The sequence below is a fragment of the Ixodes scapularis genome, unplaced genomic scaffold (genome assembly GCF_016920785.2).
Source record: "Ixodes scapularis isolate PalLabHiFi unplaced genomic scaffold, ASM1692078v2 PGA_scaffold2__306_contigs__length_199485367, whole genome shotgun sequence".
Taxonomy (NCBI): domain Eukaryota; kingdom Metazoa; phylum Arthropoda; class Arachnida; order Ixodida; family Ixodidae; genus Ixodes; species Ixodes scapularis.
In genome coordinates, this window is record NW_024609857.1 from 96233034 (window position 1) to 96238766 (window position 5733).

A 5733-nucleotide genomic window follows, 5' to 3' on the forward strand; every position below is an offset into this window, starting at 1 on the left:
TGTGATTTTTTGCGGAATATAAAGTATAACGTAATATAACGTAGATAAAAAAAGAAAAAAACAAAAAAATGCGATTTTACGGAAAAATGGAACATTTTCCTCTTATAATCTAAATGATAATACTAACAAATAGTTCAGTACTTGCTCATATATACTCCATGACCCTTTGAAAGAAAATGCATTAATAAATGTCAGTGACATTTTAATGTGCTCCTCCTGGTAGAGCGGCCCCATAGAGTTAAATTTCATGCTTACTCGCAATAGAATATGACCAGTGCTCATAAAAGTGGCTGCTTGCAGTATTGGCTCCAAATAAAAAAAGCTCATCCTGCAGCGCGAGCCCGATCTGTTGGGAAGCGAGCAAGCGCGACTGTTAAACTCGCCAACTGGTCCAGGTTAGCAGTCAAGAAGAGCCCGCTTCTATGCTTTTGTCTACATCTGGAAAATGTTTTTCGAAATGTGAGAGTCGCGTGATAATAATGATACAGCGTAAAGTAAGCGGGCGTTCACCTTTGCTTTTTGGCACCGTTGTCTTTATCATTCATGTGTTAAACGAAGTTGTTGCGTTGCCTAGCTCTTCTGCAGTTTGCATTAGCTTTCAATCGGATGTAAAAAAGTTACTTAAACGAGAAAAAAAAAAGAAACTCAAACTAGTGTATCTGAGTGATTTTGACTGGACCACGCCATTCCTCTGCGCGAGCGAAGCTACGATGCTAGGAAACATCGAGCTCCCCAAAAATCACATGAAATAATAGATGCTCGCTTTTGTTACATGCAAATATCATGAGCCCTTCATGCCATTGTGGAAAGTGTCATATATTAAAAAAAAAGGTTTAAGAGCCTTGTACAAGCACGCAACACTAACGCGCCGCTCTTTTTAGGAGCATGAATAGTGCAAAAAAGCGCTACGGCTATTAAAGCGTTGGCTATAACTTGAAAATAAAACAATACGATTTGAATCTTTGCATCGGTTGTCTTTCATTTTATATCCTCGTTGAATACAATAGCGGAACAGAGCAGTCGTGCGGTCGCTGCGCGTCGCTTTCACGCGCCGCAAACGGCCACAGCGCTTTGCCAGTCGCCTCAAAGATGGCGTCGGAAGGAAGGTTGGCGCCACGTCCAATAGATGGCGCGCAAATCTGAATAAGGTCCATTGCCATATAACTCGGCAAATACTGCCAGATGTGGCCATACAAGTGCGTAAATACGGCCATATATCGCCATATACGCGTGCAAATATACCCCTTGTAATGATATATGGGCCCGTTTCGGTCGTGCAAGCAATAATTCATATGAACTCACCAAGACACTAGTTGATTGATCTGTATTGCAGGAGTTTCATGTAATTGGTTAACTATTGTTAACATCCTTAAAGTGAAGTTATTCCAGGTATTTTGACCAATTAATCAATTGTGCATTTCGAAGATTGAAAGACAAATGAAATTTGGTTGTATGTTTGACGTGTGACAATATGACGGAGGGCATAAGATTGGAAAGCGAGTTAATCAAAGAACGGATTGAAGATCGCAACTCTTTGACGCCCGTTTCCGAGTTAAGCGGAGTCGGCGTCGCCATCGGTGTAACCGCCCCGCTCAATTTAGTGAGAAATTGAATTGGTACTTATGTCAGGTGACGTCAATTTTCCCACTAAATCTAACAGTGAGACTAATTTTGTTCATGCTTCTCCGCTAAATTGAGCGGGGAAACACGAAGCGTTAGCTTACTGAAGATGCAAGATGCTACTTCGTCGTCCCGAATCCTTTTCCCTTCGAACGGCTGCGAAGCCGTTGCGCCCGGAGTACCCTACGCAGCATCTTTCAAAAACCGTTCGCGCAGCATCGCAACCTTCCGTTTGCGAGCGTCTGCAATTCATCGTGTGTTGAAACTCGGAAGATGTGCTGCCTGTGGTGTCTTTTATGTGTAACTCTTTCGTGAAATAATTTGAAATTTCAAAACGCGAACCTAACAGTGTACACATAATTTTAAATTTATTGGTAAAAAATATATGCATATTTATTTATCTATTTATTTGTGGAAATCGTGCACAAAAATATAGTCGCGCTTATTTTTTCATTTAAAATTATAATGTGGGTTATACGGCGTAAAACATACTACTTCATAGGGACAGAACGAGCGGGTTGGTATGGATAGTAAACTTGAGGAAAACTTGTGTTTGTCCGTCCTTTCTCGTTTTCTTCCTCAAGTTTACAATACTACTTCAAACTCGCATCGTTTTGGGTCACTTTTGAGCTGGACAGCTTCTTCTCAAGCGCTGAAAGTCTTTCTTAAAATGACTGATTAATGGGTTTTCAGCGACGCTCAGAAAGTTTCTAATTGGAACCATATGTCTATTTTCACTAATCAAAATGTTAAGTAGTGAATTTCAATTAATTAGCCGACTTATCGCAAAGATTAGCCACCCACATAATGTCCCCCGGGCGCACAACTCGCTCGCTCCAACCGCATAAGTGTAGCTTTCATGGCTTTTTTTAGAAACAAATCTGCAAGAATGAAGAAAAAAGCACCCTTTATATAAAGGTTGGCTTATTTGATTGGGACATAACTGGCCTGATGTCGGAAGCAGACATACCCCAAATTGGCAGACCGAGATATGGATATATAAAAAAATTGGGCATATCTGGCTAGATAAGCCTTATATAAACTGATGTGCTTGATATGGCCAGATATGCCCAATTTTTATATAACCATATTTTTTCTATATAAGTCCAGATATGCCATTTTCGTAAGGGAAGCCTTGAAAACTTTGTTGAATGAATAGCTACGCTGTAAAGAATTTTTTTTCTTCTTAAACTGCTTTAGCTTTTCAATTGAAAAAGTGCAGAAGAAGCATCGTGGAGGCGACAGAAAGTCTGTTGACTTCCTTATTACAAAGTGGGCCAATATACAAAATAAAGTCAAAAGAAGGGCCAGAGAAAGTCGGATGAAAAGCTATTGACATTTCATATCCTCTGATGACGTTTTTAACAGCCTTTCAATAGAAAAACATCACAGTTTTTTGTAAGGGAACATTGAGTTTAGAACAGATTTTCGTGAGGCTGTGTGATGGTTACATTTTTTATCCCGGTTAATCGGCACCCTTTAGTCGTTTATTTCCATGCATATTACTTTTTTAAAAGTCAGTTACATCTGTTTTTTTTTCCTGTTTTTCTTTTTCTGCTTTTGCTTTTGTTAAGTATGTGATAAGCAAGCAATATAGAATTTTGACTGTGAATCAACCTCGATGTGTAGTTGAGAGCAGTTTAAAGACACTCACACTCACAGAATAAGTTCAGCTGCATGAGACAAAAAGGTTCGTTGATATCCCCCAGAAACATTGACCTCCTTTGATTGTTGATAATAGTCTTCGCTGAACTAAACGGTCACTCGCACGGCATTGAAGTGGCCAGGTCAAGTGTAAACTTCTGCACTTTGTGTATAGTTAGAAATCTCGCCCCTAAAGTTTACTTCAGGCTAAACGTTTACCCAAAGTTTGCCCTACTTACAGGTGTACTGTTCCTCGTCTGCGCGGTGAAAGCGTTTAATGTTTACTTCATTTTTGTTCGTCAAAATTGTATCGATTAATCGGTTAGAAAAATTAATCGCGATTAATGCATTATTTTCTAATCGGTAGGTTAATCGATCAATTGTCCGGCCCTAGATTTTAGATGAATTGGCCCCTTTTGTAGTACCTAGTATTGGTTGCGTTAAGAAGTGCAAAAGCACATGGATTGCGCATCGGCTGTGGTATACAAGATCCCGTTGGATTGTAGTTTATGTGACATTTGCACATTGGATAAACTAAACGTTGCTTGAACGATAGTTTGGCTTGACATTAACTCTGTATAAAGATCAATGGTTAGTATACTAGGAAGTGTCAAAGCAGTTGTCTGAATGTGACAATCTTTCTGTTGTAGAGTTTAACCTCCGTGGTGTTATTCGGTAAGGACGATCCTAAACGTTTAGTCAAAGCACCAATTTGGATACATAAGCATGCAAATCCCTTGAACAATCCTTCCTTGGAATTTGACCGGAAATTAAGAAGGTTTCTGCAAGTTTGATCTCAAGGTTGTGTTTAGGATTTTTTTTCTTAAGACCTGTTCACACATGCAGCAAAGCGCTACGAGCATAGCACTGACCTCGCTCTGAGTTCGTGCTGACGGGAGCGTTCACCAGCTTTGTACCGCACCGTCAAAACTGTTGCTCATGGCTGACGATAATTATCTAACGATTCGTGAGCAGCGCTGCATCAGCTTTTCACTGCTTGTGAGAACCGGCCTTTATCCTCCCCAAGTTTCATTTTAGTCCGGGTAAGGGGAAGGCATTTTAGGACTCCTTCCTCCAACCCTTACCGTTTCCGTTCGGTTAAGTTGATGCATCCCTTATTTGTCGAAAGAAGAGGAAAGTTGTAGTCTGCTGAACGGTTAATTTTCACGTCTCAAGTATTTTTTATTATATTAAAATTATTAAAACAAAATAAATATAAACTTTTCGTGGCACGTAGTGCCTTAAAGAACCACCAAAAACAAATAAAAATATTGTTTTAACAGTTTGGTTGTGACACGCGTGGCGTAAAACTAATTTTACACAAAAAAAATTGACAGCAATATAGACGACGCGAGATTTAATTTAAATTCTGCGCGCAAAGTCCACGACGTCACGGAATAGTCATACACTCTCTCCACTTCAAGAGATGGTCATACATTCTCTCCACCTCAAGGTAATGGCCAAGCTGGTCCACCTCTCCTCCACGCGCCCGAAATGCAGACAGAGAACACAAGTGGAAAAGAGGTGACTACCGACTAAACAGCTACTCGCGCCGTCAGTATACTACACTAAATTTTTTTTCGCGACCATCTAGTTTTTTTACATCCGTGTCCCAATCATACTGTTAAAAAAACAATTTCATGTGCATTTAAAGTGGCAATGCAAGGAAACAAAACATAAAAAAGTATCGCGAAAAAAAATTTGTTTGCAGAATATTTACGCCGTTCAACGCAATTTAGGTGTAGGTCACGTCCCGCTTTAAGCCCCGCCAACAAATCAGTTGCCCCGCCCTCTACTACTAGATTGGCTTGGCTGCTCGGCCGAACACGCTAACGAGCCTGGTGTCTCCCTTTCCCGACATCCGGCGCGTCTAGTCGGGCGTCTAACAACGCCTGCTAATTGTGCGAGCTGACGCGCGACAGCCTTTGGCATCGTCGGCTATTTCACCACCGTCTATCGTCATCTGCCATGCACGAAGGAGGTGGACAGTAACGCTGACGGTCGACGTCCGTTTTCGCCTTCGTCCGTCTGCTATTCCGCCTCCCATCTAAAAACTTTCACAACGCTCGCAACACTCGACCACGAAAGCGGCGTTCTATAGCGTTCCATATTGGGTGTGCGACAGTCCAATACGAGCGGCTGTCATCGTCTGTCGATGTGCGGTAAAAACCGACCGAAAGGGAAAAAAAGGCAACAAAAAATATGCTGTCGTTTCAGCTCTCAAGCTTATAATTTGTTTATTATATTTATTTATTTTTTTGCATGGCATTGGCGGGCAAGGTGAGAGAGCGTCATGACACGCAATTAAAACGTGACCTAAAATTATTCGCTTTGGCAGGCCAAGTGTACTGCAAAACTTGAGAGCTACTTGCATTTTGAAGCGAAATTACAAGATCATACTAGGAAAAACTTGATGAGAGCCGAAAGCTCGATTTCCTCCAGCCAACTGGCTCATAATCTCCACGCTTC